The following is a 14,558-nucleotide window of genomic DNA, read 5'->3' on the forward strand; positions in this document are numbered from 1 at the left end:
GAGGCAACAAGTCGATGTGTGTCTCTCACATCAATGTTTCTTTCTCTCTCTCTTACCCTCCCTCCCACTCTATCTGAAGATAAATAGAAAAATATCCTCAGGTGAGGATTAAAAATAAATGTGTGTGTGCGTGTGTGTGTGTGTGTGTGTGTGTGTGTAAACACCAGGGGAAAAAAGTTCTAGATTTTTAGACAGTTGACTAGAAAATGAAGTTTTGAGATAACAGCCTTTAAAATGTTGGAGTCTTTCTGTAATTGGAGTTTCTTTTTTTTTTTACTTTAAAAAACAATTTTTAAAAAAATTTATTAATTTGTTTTTGTTATAGATGCTGCTCATTTTTCCCCCATTGACACCCTCCTCTTCTTCCCCCCTGCCCCATCCCCAGCTTTGTTGTCTATGTTCATTGGTCATGCATACATGCATGTAAGTTCTGTGGTTTATCTCTTCTCCCAAGCCCCCCTCCTCTGAGGCTTATCAGTCTGTACCCCACCTCTATGTCTCTGGGTTAATTTTGTTCAGCAGTTTGTTTAGTTCATTATATTCCACAAATAAGTGAGATCATGTGATATTTGTCTTTCTCTGTTTGGCTTGTTTTGCTTAGCATAATACTCTCCAGGTCCCTCCATGTCATCTCAAAGGGTTAAGAGATCTTTCTTTCTTACAGCTGCATAGTATTCCATTGTGTACATGTACCACAGCTTTTTAATTCACTCATCTACTGTTGGACACTTGGGTTGTTTCCAGAACATAGGTGTACATATATTCTTTTTGATTGGTGTTTCAGGTTTCTTAGGGTATATTCCTAGAAGTGGGATCACTGGGTCAAATGACAATTCAATTTTTAACTTTCTGAGGTAACACCATAGTGTTTTCCACAATGGCTGCACTAGTCTGTATTCCCACCAGCAGTGTACTAGAGTCCCCTTTTCTCCACACCCTCGCCAACACTTGTTGTTTGATAATTTGTTGATGGCGGCCATTCTGACAGGTGTGAGGTGATACCTCATTGTTGGTTTAATTTGCATCTCTCTGGTGATTAGTGATGTTGAGCATTTCCTCATATATCTCTTGGCCATTTGTATGTCCTTTTTGGAGAGGTGTCTATTTAGGTCCTCTGCCCATTTTTTGTGTGTTTTTTTAATCCTCACCTGAGGACATTTTTTGATATTTTGTTCAGATAGAGGAGAGAGAGAGAAACATCGACGTGAAAGGGACACATTGAGTGGCTGCCACCCACACGACCCAACCAGGTCCAGGGACAAACTGCAACTGAGGTATGTGCCCTTAGCAGGAACCAAACCCTGGTCTCTCCAGACCACAGGCCAGTGCTCTAACCGCTGAGCCAAACTGGCCAGGGCCTTCTGCTCATTTTTTAATTTGGTTCTTTGTCTTCCTTTTGTTGAGTTGTATGAGTACTTTATATATTTTGGAAATTAAACCTTTATCATTGACGATTTTGGTCTCCCATATTATAGTGGGATCCCTTTCCGCTTTGATGGTTGTTTCTTTAGCTGTGCAGAAGCTTTTTAGTTTGATGTATTCCCATGTGTTCATTTTTTCCTCTCTTTCTCTTGCCTTAGATGTTGTTGTAATTGGAGTTTCTAAGTCTAAAAATATTCTTCATTTATTCTAAAAATCTAAGTATTCAAAATTTACTGCAATAATCACGGCATTGTGGTCCTGGCATAAAGATGGACATGTAGATCAAGGGAATAGAATTGAAAGTTCAAAAATAAAACCCATTCCTCTGGTCAGCTGATTTTTGATAAGGGTGTCAAGACAGGTCAATGGTGAAATAATTGTCTTTTCAACAAATGGTGCTGGAACAACTAAATATCCAAATGCAAAAGAATGAAGTTGGACACCACATCTCACATCATATATGAAAATTAATTCAAAATGAATCAAAGACCTAAATGGAAGAGCTAAAATTACAAGACTCTCAGAAAATTTACATCTAGAAAACACAGAGGTAAATCTTTGTGACCTTGGATTAGGCAGTGGTTTCTTACATATGAAACCAAAAGCAAAGTGACAAAAGGTAGGTCAGGTCAGTATGTTCATCTTATCCTTGACATTTGCTGTTTTTGATGAATACTTACTTTAAAAAAATGGTCAAGCTGTGACCTGGGTTTTTGGAATTGTACCAACACTGTTGTAATTTTATACAAACATTTCCCTAGCTTTATCAACTTTCATTTATTGCTAGTCTGTGCTAGATTTTAATGTGATTTTAGAGGTAAAAATTTATGAGATTATCCTCTGTGCAGTTTCCTTTAATCATTATAAAAAAGGATGAACTTAATTTTACAGTATGATTTAAGCTAGGGATTATACTATTTGAAGGAATGCTAAAGCCCTCCTGACTTTGTGAAGATTTTTTGCTCGAATGATTGGGAAAGTATTAAGTTGGGACAGTATTTGACTTAAGGCCAATGAAACTTTTGTGTCAGCTGTAGCCAGTAGCTTCTTCAAGACAATGACCTGAAAGTGATTTTATCTTTCTGCTGTAACAAATAGTGCAAGTATTTTTTTAAAGTAAAGCACATGAAATAAATCTCTTCATTTTGCAGCATTTGTTAATTTTTTGTTTTGTTTGTTTTTCCTATAATGTGTTAAGAGACAGCAAAGATCATCTGATTGGCAGAATTAGACTGAACTCTTATGGGGGGATTGTGAATTCTAAAGCCTAGAGCCTAAAGGAAGTGATGGCAAGGGTAGAACTAGACACCTCAAAAAGTTCCTGACTTCAGATGCATTCATGGCTCCTCTCCAGTAAGATTTGGAATTAACTTTTTAAAACTAGTCATAGCCATATGTAGACCTCGTACTAGGAAACTCCTTTGTCATTTTTTTAGTTACTTCTGCCAGATGGAGTTTAATAGGAATAATGTGATGTCAGCTTCTTTGTACTTTGGACTAGAATGATTTTGTCCTCTTGTTAGCTTGACGGTCCTATTGAATCCCTCTCTAGTGACTAGCTTTATTTTTTTATTGTAATTATTATTATTATTGAATCCTTCTCTAGTGACTGGCTTTATTTTTTTATTGTAGTTATTATTATTATTATTTGCTTTATTGATTTTAGAGAGAGAGGAAAGGAGAGGGAGAGAGAGATAGAAACATCAATGAGAAAGAACATCAATTGGTCACCTCCTGCATGCCCCCCACTGGAGATCAGGCCTACAGCCTGGGCATGTGCCCTGACCGGGAATCAAACTGGTGACCTCTTGGTGCATGGGTCGACGCTTAACCACTGAGCCATACCAGCCAGGCTATTGGAGTTTTTAAGTATCCGTTTCTACTTGTAATATTCCTGTTAAAAAACATATTGCCAGCTGTATGTGACGGTATAGCTATATGGAGTATAAAATTAGATATGCTTTCTTCCTTTGGCTTGCAATCTAAATTCAGTAGGCAAGAATCTCCTTTCCTAAGTGTCATTAAAAATAGAAGATACCCATCTGTCTGGAATGGTTTAGATACAATTCTTCTTGCAGGCTTGGCAATGAACTCTATGACGCTGACTTTCTTTCAGCCCTAGATTCTGACAAAAATAATGTTTTCTTTAATACAGAGGCTAAGAGTGTACAGTTGACAGAGTTGACCTTAAGTTATCCTGTACCTTTGTGAAAATCAGAAAAATCCTAAGAGAACTGAATTTTGAGGAGAAATGTGAAAAATATTATGAAACAGTATCACTTGATTAAGTGATACTTAATTGATAACTTAAGTGATACTTTAATTTGCCTTAAAGTAAAATTTAGTTCCAGTCCTATATTTATAATGTATTAGCTATATGTGAACGTTTACTTAAGTTGTCTGAGATTCTAACCTCATTTATACAGTTTAAATGGTAGGGCTTGTTTCATAGGGTTGTTGAGTAAAATACATGAGGTGCCCTGGCTGATTTGGTTCAGCTGTTGAGTGTTGGCCTGCGGACCGAAGAGTCCCAGGTTCGGTTCCCGCCAGGGGCACGTACCACACACACACAAAAAGGTAATATTTATAAACTATTTTCTTCACTGCCTGGCATGTAGAAGGCATTCTTTTGATGGTAGTTATTATTGTTATTTATGTTAATATTACTTCCTTTTATTTAAAAGTCTGCCACCTAATCTGGCTGGTGTGGCTCAGTGGTTGAGGGTCGACCCATGCACCAAGAGCTCGCCGGTTCGATTCCCGGTCAGGGCACATGCCCAGGTTGTGGGCCCGGTCCCCAGTGGAGGGAATACAGCAGGCGGCCAGTTGATGTTCTCTCTCATTGATGTCTCTCTCTCTCTTTCTCTTCCCCTCTCCCTTCCTCTTTCTCTAAAATCAATAAAGGAAAAAAATAAATAAATAAAAGTCTGCCACCTTGCTGTTCAAAAATCTTAATCTGGAACTCAGGATATAATATGGGATCAGAGATACAGAGAATTCCTAGGGGTGTTTGGAGGCCTGGAAATCATCCTCAAAGGATGACCTGTATTTAGTGGATGCAGAAGAAACAGAGAAATGGCCAGAGAAGGCCATCAGAAGAGAACTAGGAGACCATTGTCATGGAATTCAAGAGCTAGGTTGCTCACCAGGTCAGATATTTTCTTCAGAACTTCATTAAAAAAACATATACAGGGTGTCCCCCCAAAAATGTATACAGGGTGTCTGTAGATTCTATTACATTTTGAAAATGAAATTTATTTGAATAAACACTGGCTTTATAGTTATTCAAAGTTGTGTGTACGTTTTTTTGGGATACCCTGTTATTTCAAGATTGCCATACACGAATACTTTTATAGGGGAAAGTCACAGTTTTGCTGTTGAATGCCGTACATTGTTTCTCCTGAGATGATCAGCAGTGTGGGAGGACGCTGGGCACATGGAGTGCGCCACAAGTTTCTGTGTCCTTGCATAGGGGCCATGCTCATCTCTGTTTTGTTCCAGTTTTAGTTTACGTGCTGCTGAAGCAAGCACCATTCAGAAATATTTTAATCACTTGGTGATGTCATGTAGTGGAAGGACCACGAGGAAACCGTTGAACTGGGCAGGTAGGAGGTCTTGATCTTTGAGAGACTAGACATAAATGTGAGGTAAGGGAGAGTGGAGACCAAGAGTATAAGATGGATCCTTATGAAGATTTAGTTGTATAGAGAAAGAGAAAGAGGAGAAAGGGTTTGGGTTTGTTGTTTGGTTGGTTTAGGAAAGAAACAAATGAGCATGTTTGGAACCCAAGGGAGAAATTAAACATCCTTGCCAGAGGATAACTGATGGGCAGGTCGTACTGTGCAGGTGGAGGCCGAGAGGATCAGCTGTTCTTTGGAAGAAGAGGAAAGGAGGAAGACAGTTGGAGGAGGAAATGAGGAATTCATGTCTAATGGCCTCTATTAAGTGGGGAATTGGCGAGTGAACTTCTTGAGATAATAACAGACCAGGGGACCTCATTGGAGGATGGTTTTGTCTCCCAGGAGACATTTGGCAATGTCTGGAGATATTTTGATTGTCATAAGTTGGGGAATACTAAGTAGCCTGAAACACCAATCAGAAAGAATACATGTACCCCCATGTTCATAGCAGCACTATTTACAATAGCTAAGATCTGGAAACAGCCCAAATGTCCATCAGTAGATGAATAGATAAAAAAGCTGTGGTACATATACACAATGGAGTACTATGCAGCTATAAGAAAGAAAGATCTCTTATCCTTTGAGACAACATGGAGGGACCTGGAAAGTATTATCCTAAGTGAAACAAGCCAAACAGAGAAAGACAAGTATTATATGATCTCACTTATTTGCGGAGTATAATGAACATAACAGTCTGAGGAATGGGATAGTCTCAGAGACGTGGATTTGGGGTACACACTGACAATCCCCAGAACAGGGGTGGTGGGGGAGAGATAAACCACAGAACTTACATGCATGTATGCATGAACAAAGGTCATGGACAACAAAGCTGGGGACAGGGTAGGGAGGGGGGAGGGGGAAATCAGTGGGGGAAAAAGGAGAAACATCTGTAACAAAAATAATTTAAAAAGCCCTGGCCAGTTTGGTTCAGCGGTGAGAGCGTCGGCCTGCGGTCCGGAGAGACCTGGGTTCGGTTCCCGCTAAGGGCACGTACTTCGGTTGCAGTTTGTCCCCAGCCCGGGTTGGTCGTGCGGGTGGCAGCCACTCGATGTGTCCCTTCACGTCGATGTTTCTCTCTCTCTCTCCCTTCCTTTCTCTCCCTCCTACTCTGTCTGTACAAAAAAATGGAAAAATATCCTCGGGTGAGGATAAAATAATAATAATAATAATAATTTAAAAAAAAATAAGTTGGGGAATATGCTAGTGGCATCTAGTGTGTAGAAGGGAGGAGTGCTGCTGAGCATCCTACAATGTACAGGACAGCCTCCACATCAAAGCATGATCTGGGCCCAAATGCAAGAGCGCTGTGGTTGAGAACCTTGCCCTGGATGAGAACATTCCTGTGACATGACCTTCCACAAAAACCAATTTGAGTCATGGCTCAGTATATCCCCTCCTAGAAAGTCACAGAACATATTCGTTTATTAAAGTCTGAAAAATCCTCAGGATAAAATAAGACTGTACTTTAATTTCTTGGCTGGCTGGCATTGTGTATTCGTCCTTGTACATCGGAGCTCTTAGCTCCGAATCTGGCCCTTAGTAATTGGCTAATAAATGATAGCTGCTATTATCACTGTTGTTCCCTTCCAAATGTGAAATCTTGGGCCACTTGTGACGTATGTGTTACAAGTTGCAGTTTTAAGGTAAAGGTACTCAGTGTGAGCAATCAGCACAGGAGACCAGAGCAACTTCTCATAGGTCTGTAAAATACACTGGTATTAGAATACAGTAGTTCCCCAAAGAATTAAACAGAAGAACTATATGCAACAATACCACTTCTGGTAACAGAAAGGAATGGAAAGCAGGGACTCAAACAGATATGTGCACACCATTGTTCATAGCAGCAGCACCCAGAATAGCCAGAAGGTGGAAACAACCCAAATATCCACTCATGGATGAATGGATAAACAAAAAATGTTATATATATCTAATGGAATATTATTCAGCTGTAAAAGGAATGACATGCTGACACCTGCTACAACATGGATGAACCTTGAAGACATGCTCAGTGAAATAAGCCAAATACCTTCAGGGAACTCCAATTACTTCTCTACGTCTCCAGAAAATTTCCTATAAGTAAATCTGTTTTTAAAATTTGTCTGAAAAAGTTTGTATAAAGGCAAGATCGGACATGTTTATCTAGGGTAATGCTGTCTTTTTTTTAAATCTGTGATTTTGCCAATTGAGAAGAAATGTGAACAGGAGTGAGAGTTTTGGTATTGTAGATGTACTTGCTGATTAAAGGATAAGAGCACATAACACAAACCCAGGAATTATCTTACATCTGCTACAACAACAACAGAACCCTCAGATCCCCAGCTCTAGCCTGTGTAATTGGTTTGGCATAATAGCTATTACCTCAGACAGACTGAAAGTTTAATAACTAGATTGGAGATTTCCTTTGCAGTGCATAAATAGGAAAAACACTACCACAGAAGTTATCTCCCACATCTGACCTCCTCCCTTTCTTAATTCACCAGCAGTACAGCTGCACCTCACTGCCATGCCTCATTTTATTACCTTTCCGTTGTAATGTTTACAGGTTGTGGGCCTTCCTAATTTTTTAATATGTAACATTGAACAGTTCTAAACGAGTTTAAAACAATCGTATGCAGAAGAGTTTGTCTTTTAAAGGATTCTGTTTGATTTTATATACCAGTAGAGTTGTTTTGTACAAAATAAACGTAGCACTGCTTTATTAAGTCTTTCTTACACTTGCAATCCAGATGTAGCATCCCATAAGAGATCATTTTTATTGTTATATTTTCAGGTATGTTCTAAATATGCTCATATTCTTAAATAATGTTTGTATTGAAAATTTCTATTGTGTATTGGCTATTTTAATTCTTTGAGGTTCGTGAAACTTCCATAAACTCTTCTTCCTTGAAATGTAGGTTTATTTCAAATAACATACCCTTCTGAAATATCTAGAATATATTTTGCCAGTAACAGAAGGATATTACTTGGAAATGCCAAACTTCAACTAGGAGTTAGAGAGAAGAACAATACAATACACATACAATTTGTATGACTCCTTTTTCTTTTCTCCCTGCCTCTTTAAATCACAAGACTCTAGGGAAGAATGTCCTGATTTTTTTCATATGAATTTTATATGTCTCTGAATATATTTATATATTTTAGAGTTAACATATTACTGGTTATGTATATATACATATGAAATACATTAATCTTTTTCAGTCCTTTAAAGTTTTCAGGAGTTTAAAGAATCAGAATAAAGAAGATGTAATTTATCTGGTTTTAATAAATTCTGCATTTACTATTTTTGGTATTCCCAGAAGTCAATGTGTATATAATCTTTCTGCTAATCAGTGAGCACAACTACAGGAATAAACCCACAAAGTTTCCCATCTTTTAAAATATACTTCTTCTGCCCTGGCTGGTGTTGCTCAGTGGTCAGAGCATTGGCCCACACACTGAAGGTTCAATTTCTAGTCAAGGACACCTTACCTGGGTTGCAGGTTCAGTCCCTAGCTCCAGTCAGGGGTGTGTGTGAGAGGCAACCAATTGATGTCTCTTTCTCACATTCACGTTTCTCTCTCTCTCTCCTCCCCCTTCCTCCCATCCGCTCTTTCTAAAAATCAATGGAAAAAGTGTCCTCAGTTGAGGATTAACAAAATAAAACAAAACAAAACAAAAAATTACTTCTGCCCAGCTGGAGTGGCTCAGTTTGTTGAGCGTCATCCTGTGCACCAAACGGTTGCTGGATCGATTCCCAGTCAGGGACATGCCTGGGTTGTGGGTTTGATCCTAGTCAGGGCATGTGTGGAGGGCAACCAGTCAGTTTCTCTCTCATGTCAATTCTCTCTCTCTCTCCTCGCCTCCTTTCTCTCTCTAAGCATGTCCTTGGATGAGATAAAAAAAAAATTCCTCCTTCTTTTCTCTGAAAATGTTTTTGACATTTATTTAGACTTTAAATTATAGGCAACTGTTCATCCTGAGAAATAATGGGGAATATATATATTTTACTGTGATGGAATGTCATCCATGACATATTTCTTTTATCCTCACTTGATGACATTTTTGTATTTATCTTCAGATAGAGCAGGAGGGAGACAGGGAGGAAGAGAGAGAGAAACATCGATGTGAGAGAAACACATTTACTCTGGTTGCCACCTACAGGATCCCTCCCCACTTTTCTCAAATGGGAATAGAGATATAATATTGAGCATCCTGAGCCATGGAGCTGTGGGCACTAACCTAGAGATGACAGAACAACAAAAGAAGAGCAGTCTGGGACCTGTGAGGCTACCACAGGCCCTGGGATGCTTCAACGGGATGATTACATGAGGAAAAAAAACCTCTATTGTCTTTAAACCTCTATAACTGGGTAAACCTCTATAATTGCTTCTGTTCTCGGTCCACCCCCCCACCCCCCCCAATTCTCACTCCACAGCCAGCATCCGCAGGTCTTACAGGAAGGCTACCCTTAGGCTGCCGTCACTTCCTGCATAAGACTGAGCCAAAGCTGTCCTCCCCGGGGCTCTGCTTGATCCTTGCTCCATCCTTGCTTGCCCTCCAGCCTCCTTCTTTCTTCCCAGTCCCACTTCTTCACTCCCTACCAGGTTTTCCCGAAACTCTTCTTGGTAAGTTATTTCCCAGGGAAACCTCATCCCAAGTTCTGCTCTGAGGAATCCAACCTGAAGCAGTACTCACTGAAAGCATCCAGTGAGTAGCACCTCGTTCCCTAGGGTCCAGCAGTTAATAAGTGTACATCCTCCCAAACCCCTTTCTTTGCATAATCAAAGATATGCTGATTTTCTTAAATGAAAATGGAATTATATGATATAAACTATGTACCTTGCCTTTTTCACTTGAAATATGTCATGGACCGCCCTGGCCAGTCTGGCTCAGCGGTTAGAGCTTCGGCCGGCGGACCAGAGATTCCCGGGTTCGGTTCCCACTAATGGCACGTACCTTGGTTGCAGTTTGTCCCCAGCCCTGGTTGGGACAAAAGAGGGTAGAAGGCACATTGATTCCTCTAAGGACATGTTCTGGAAGTTATAGTAATCACTTCGACTCAAATTGCGTCAGCCACTCCTGGATGCATGGAAGATTAGTTTTCATTGGTTGGCCTTCTGCCCTGTTAAAAAGAGGGGACTTGTCTGGCCAGTGTGGCTCAGCGGTTGAGCGTTGACCCATGCACCAAGAGGTTGCCGGTTCAATTCCTGGTCAGAACACATGCCCAGGTTGTGGGCCAAATCCCCAGTGGGGGGCGTGCAGGAGGCAGCCAATTGATGTTCTCTCTCATCGATGTTTCTGTCTCTTTTCGTCTCCCTTCCACTCTCTCTAAAATTCAATAAAGGAAAAAAAAATTAAGAAAAGAGGGGACTGTTATGCAAGCATGTTTGTGAAAGGAGTGAATGCATATTGTAGGACTTTATTACATTTTTCTACTCTAGGGATGCAGTTTCTTGGCTTGTTTTTTAGTTTTTATGTTTTTCTTTATTTTTATCCTCACCTGAGGACATTTTTGCATTCATCTTCAGGTAGAGAGGGAGGGATAGAGCCAGGACAAGAGAAAGAGAAACATTGATGTGAGAGAGACACATCGACTGGCTGCCACCCACACGACCCCAACCGGGGCGGAGGACAAAGCGCAACCGAGGTATGTGCCCTTAGCGGAACCGAACCTGGGACTCTCTGGTCCATGGGCCGACACTCTAACCGCTGAGCCAAATCGGCCAGGGCAGTTTTTTTTAGGTTTTTTTTTTTTTAAACTATGTTTTTATTAATCCATTTTTGAGAGAGAAGAAAGGAGAGGGAGAGAGAGAAACATTGATATGAGAGGGTAACATCTATCGGCTGCCTCCTGCACGCCCCCTACTGGGGATTGAGACCACAACCTGACATGTGCCCTGAGTGGGAGTTGAACCAGTGACCTCTTGGTGCATGAGCCAATGCTCAACCAACTGAGCCACACTGGCCAGGGCTATTTTTTTAGTTTTAACAACAAGCATTTTTTTTTTCTCCTTTTAAATTGTTCCACATTGGAGTCTCCAGGAAGCAGGGTTTGAGACAGAGTTTAATGTACAGGATGTTTAGGAGTGCTCTCAGGACAACACCTGTGGCAGGAGTGGGAGGGGCGAGTCAGGATTTGGCAGGAGGAGGCGTTGAGCTATGGTGCAGTCCTGAGCAACAGTCTGGGCTGACTCTACAGGGAGCTCTGGAACTCAAGTGGCCTTTTAGAGTCATTCTGCATTTGGCTGAAATGGCTGGATCTTTATACCCTTGCCTCCATCAGCCACCGGATGTGGGCTACCTCCCACTGAGCATGACCTTGGGCAAGGCACTCTGCAGACATGACCCCAGGAGGGGCTGGCTTGCAACACTCCTAGCCAGCTTGACACCAAGTCCTCCCCAGGGAAACCTGGTGGCACATCTCTGTCTGTCACTTTTTTGGTGTGTGAAAGTGATTAATACATGTTTATGTATCCATTTTATAATTTTAAAAAGCTAAAATTTACTTAGTCATTCCTTCCACTAGAATTTCTTGAGCAACCACTGTGTGCCAGACTCTGTTCAGGCACTGGAGATGGGAAATAACAAAGCACAGGCCTCCTCTCATGGGGCTTCTTTGTATTTGGAGATAGGCAATAAACACATAAGTAAATTTATAATATGTCAGATGGTGAGAATTACTTGAAAAATAATGCTGTGTAAGGAGGGATGTTTGTGCTTTATATAGAGTGGTCAGGAGAGGCATCTCTGATAAGGGGATTTGATCAGAGATAAGAGTGAAAGTGAAATGATGGCTATTTTGGGGAAGAGTATTACAGCAGATGCCAAGAGGACTTGGTGGCAGGAGAGTGTAGCGTGTTGGTATATTTGAAGAGTAGCCCAGAGGCCAGTGTGGCTAGACCAGAGTGACTGAGGGTTGTAGGAGATACAGTCTTGGACATAGTAGTGGTGGTCAGATCATATGAGACTTTGTAAGCCATTGTGAAGACTTCAAGACATTCTCAGAATGAGACAGGAAGCCATGTGAAGGTTTTGAACTGAAAAGTGATAGAATCTGACTTACATTGATCTTATTTATTTATTTATTTATTTATTTATTTTTGTTAATCCTCATCTGAGAATATTTTTTCCATTGATTTTTTAGAGAGGAAGAAGTGAGGGAGGTAGAGAGAGAGGAAGACAGAGACAGAGAGAGAGAAACATCAATGTGAGAGATACGTCAATTGGTTGCCTCCCGCACACGCCCCAACTGGGACTGGGGAGTGAACCATAACCCAGGTATGTGCCCTTGACTGGGAATCAAACCTGCGACCCTTCAGTGTGCAGGCTGATGCTCCATCCACTGAGCCACACTGGCCAGCCCCTGACTTACCTTCTAAATGGATCACTTTATCTGCTCTGTTTGGAATAAACTGTACCTGAGCAACTGGAAGAATGGAGTTGCCTTTCACTGAGAAGGAGGGGACTGTGAATAGAGAAGGTTTGGAGGAGAACAACGGGGATTCAATTTTGGATATGTTAAGTTTGGCATGCCAATTAGACATCCAGATAGGTATGTTAGATAGGAGGTTGGATAATGGAGACTGGAATTCGGGAGAGGGGACCAATCTGTTGATTCTAAGTATTTGGGAGCTGCAGTGTGTGAAAGGTATTTAAAACCATGAAAGGGCTTCTCTCACCTACGGAATGAGTGGAGAAGAGAACACCTCAGAGGATTGAGTTCTGGGGCACTTCCAAGGTCGGGTGATGAGGTGACCCACTGGTGGAGACTTGAAAGGGAGCAGCCAGTGAGGTAGGAGGAGAAAGTGAAAGCCGAGAAGACAAATAGGAGTATTCAAGAGAGGAGAATGACCATCGAGGTCCAGTGCTGTTGACAAGTGGCTTAAGATGAGGACTGAGAATTGCCTGTTGGATTTATCAACATGAAGATCATTAGTATTGACATGTAATGCTTCAATGGAATGGTCGCTGTGTGTTTGAGAGAGAGGGGAGACAAACTGGAGACTGCTATATAGGCATGTTTGTTTGTTTTATCTTCACCTGAGGACATTTTTTCCATTTTTTGTTCAGATAGAGTGGGAGGGAGAGAGAGAGAAACATCGACGTGAAAGGGACACATTGAGTGGCTGCCACCCGCACAACCTAATCAGGGCCAGGGACAAACTGCAACCCAGGTACGTGCCCTTAGTGGGAACCAAACCCGGGTCTCTCTGGACCGCAGGCTGACACTCTAACCACTGAGCCAAACCGGTGAGGGCTAGACATGTCTTTTTAAAGACCTGTGAAGAAGATAGAAAGTAGAGCAATAGCATGAGCTAGAGGGGGGTTGTGAGGGATTTTGAGTTGGGAGATAACACAGCCTCTTTGAACACTGGTGATCATTGTGCAGTTCAGAGGAGACTATTGGTGATGCTGCAGAAAGAGAATGGTTGATGGGTTGATGTCCTTGAATAGTAGGGGATATGAAAGCTAGTGCGTAAATAGAGGCATTGACCTTAGGTAGGAACATGGTTCAGTCAAGGTAATAGAAGGAAAGACAAGGTAATGTACACGGTTACAGGTGCCAGTGGTTGGTATATGTGTGGATGGGTGTGTATGGAAGGTCTGTACTGATTGCCTGTGTTTTTTCAGTGAACCATGCAACAGTTGCCATCAGCTGAAAAGTGAGGATGGGGATGAAATGTTGGCTATTTGAGAGGAGAAGAGAAGGTGTGAAATAGTGCTCTGGGAAGGCAGAGTGAATGAACTAGGGGACTGTGGTGGGAGTGCCTGTTCTGAGGTCGTGAATTGAACATGAGCCCAGGCAGCATGATTGTGTGTGTTTCTTCAGCCATATTTAGCTGCTGGGATGGAAGCTCAGAGTAGGTACAAGGTTGGATTTAATCAGGTAATAAATAAAACTCCTTGTTCACTTTGCAAGCTGTTTTCAGGAGGCTGGTGATGTGAATGGCATTTAGAATTTCAGCTTTTTAATTATACTTAGTTTTGGAAGGCTAAACTTGATGAGTGACAGGTCATTAAAAAAAAAAAAGGAAAAAGGCACGGCATTGTTTCAGGAAAGGTTCTTGGTTGAGAATTATAGGCCCTAATTCCAGCCAATTTAAGCAGAAAGGAATTTATTGGAAGGTTGTCAAGTACCTCACAGCACTGATGGAAAGACGGGAGAATCTGGTTTAGAAAACAGGCAGGAACCAAGGGAATTAAAAGATCTGGAATTGCTGCCAAGGTCACACTGGAAGACCTTGGTCAAGGATGTTTGGTTTAAGGATGCTGATGTGGTCTGAATATTTGTGTTCCCACCCAAATTGATATGTTGAAATCCTAACCCTCGTAGGTAATTGGTGGGGCCTTTGGGAAGTGCTCAAGTCATGAGGGTGGACCCTCATGGGATTAGTGCCTTTAAAAAAAGCTCCAGAGACATCCTTGAGCCCCTTTCTGTTAAGTGAGGCTACAACAAGAACTGTGCGGCTAGAAGGG

General features: G+C 41.4%; 1 protein-coding gene and 1 pseudogene across 2 annotated transcripts in view; one reads left to right on the forward strand and one right to left on the reverse strand.

Annotated features, from left to right (window-relative positions):
• The window catches only part of SCAI (suppressor of cancer cell invasion), a 126,232-nt gene that overhangs the window by 38,989 nt on the left and 72,685 nt on the right, over window positions 1-14,558 (forward strand). The window lies entirely within an intron of this gene.
• LOC118630333 lies at window positions 4,853-4,953 on the reverse strand (annotated as a pseudogene).

The sequence above is a fragment of the Molossus molossus genome, unplaced genomic scaffold, assembly GCF_014108415.1.
Source record: "Molossus molossus isolate mMolMol1 unplaced genomic scaffold, mMolMol1.p scaffold_m16_p_14, whole genome shotgun sequence".
In the NCBI taxonomy this organism is placed as follows: Eukaryota; Metazoa; Chordata; class Mammalia; order Chiroptera; family Molossidae; genus Molossus; species Molossus molossus.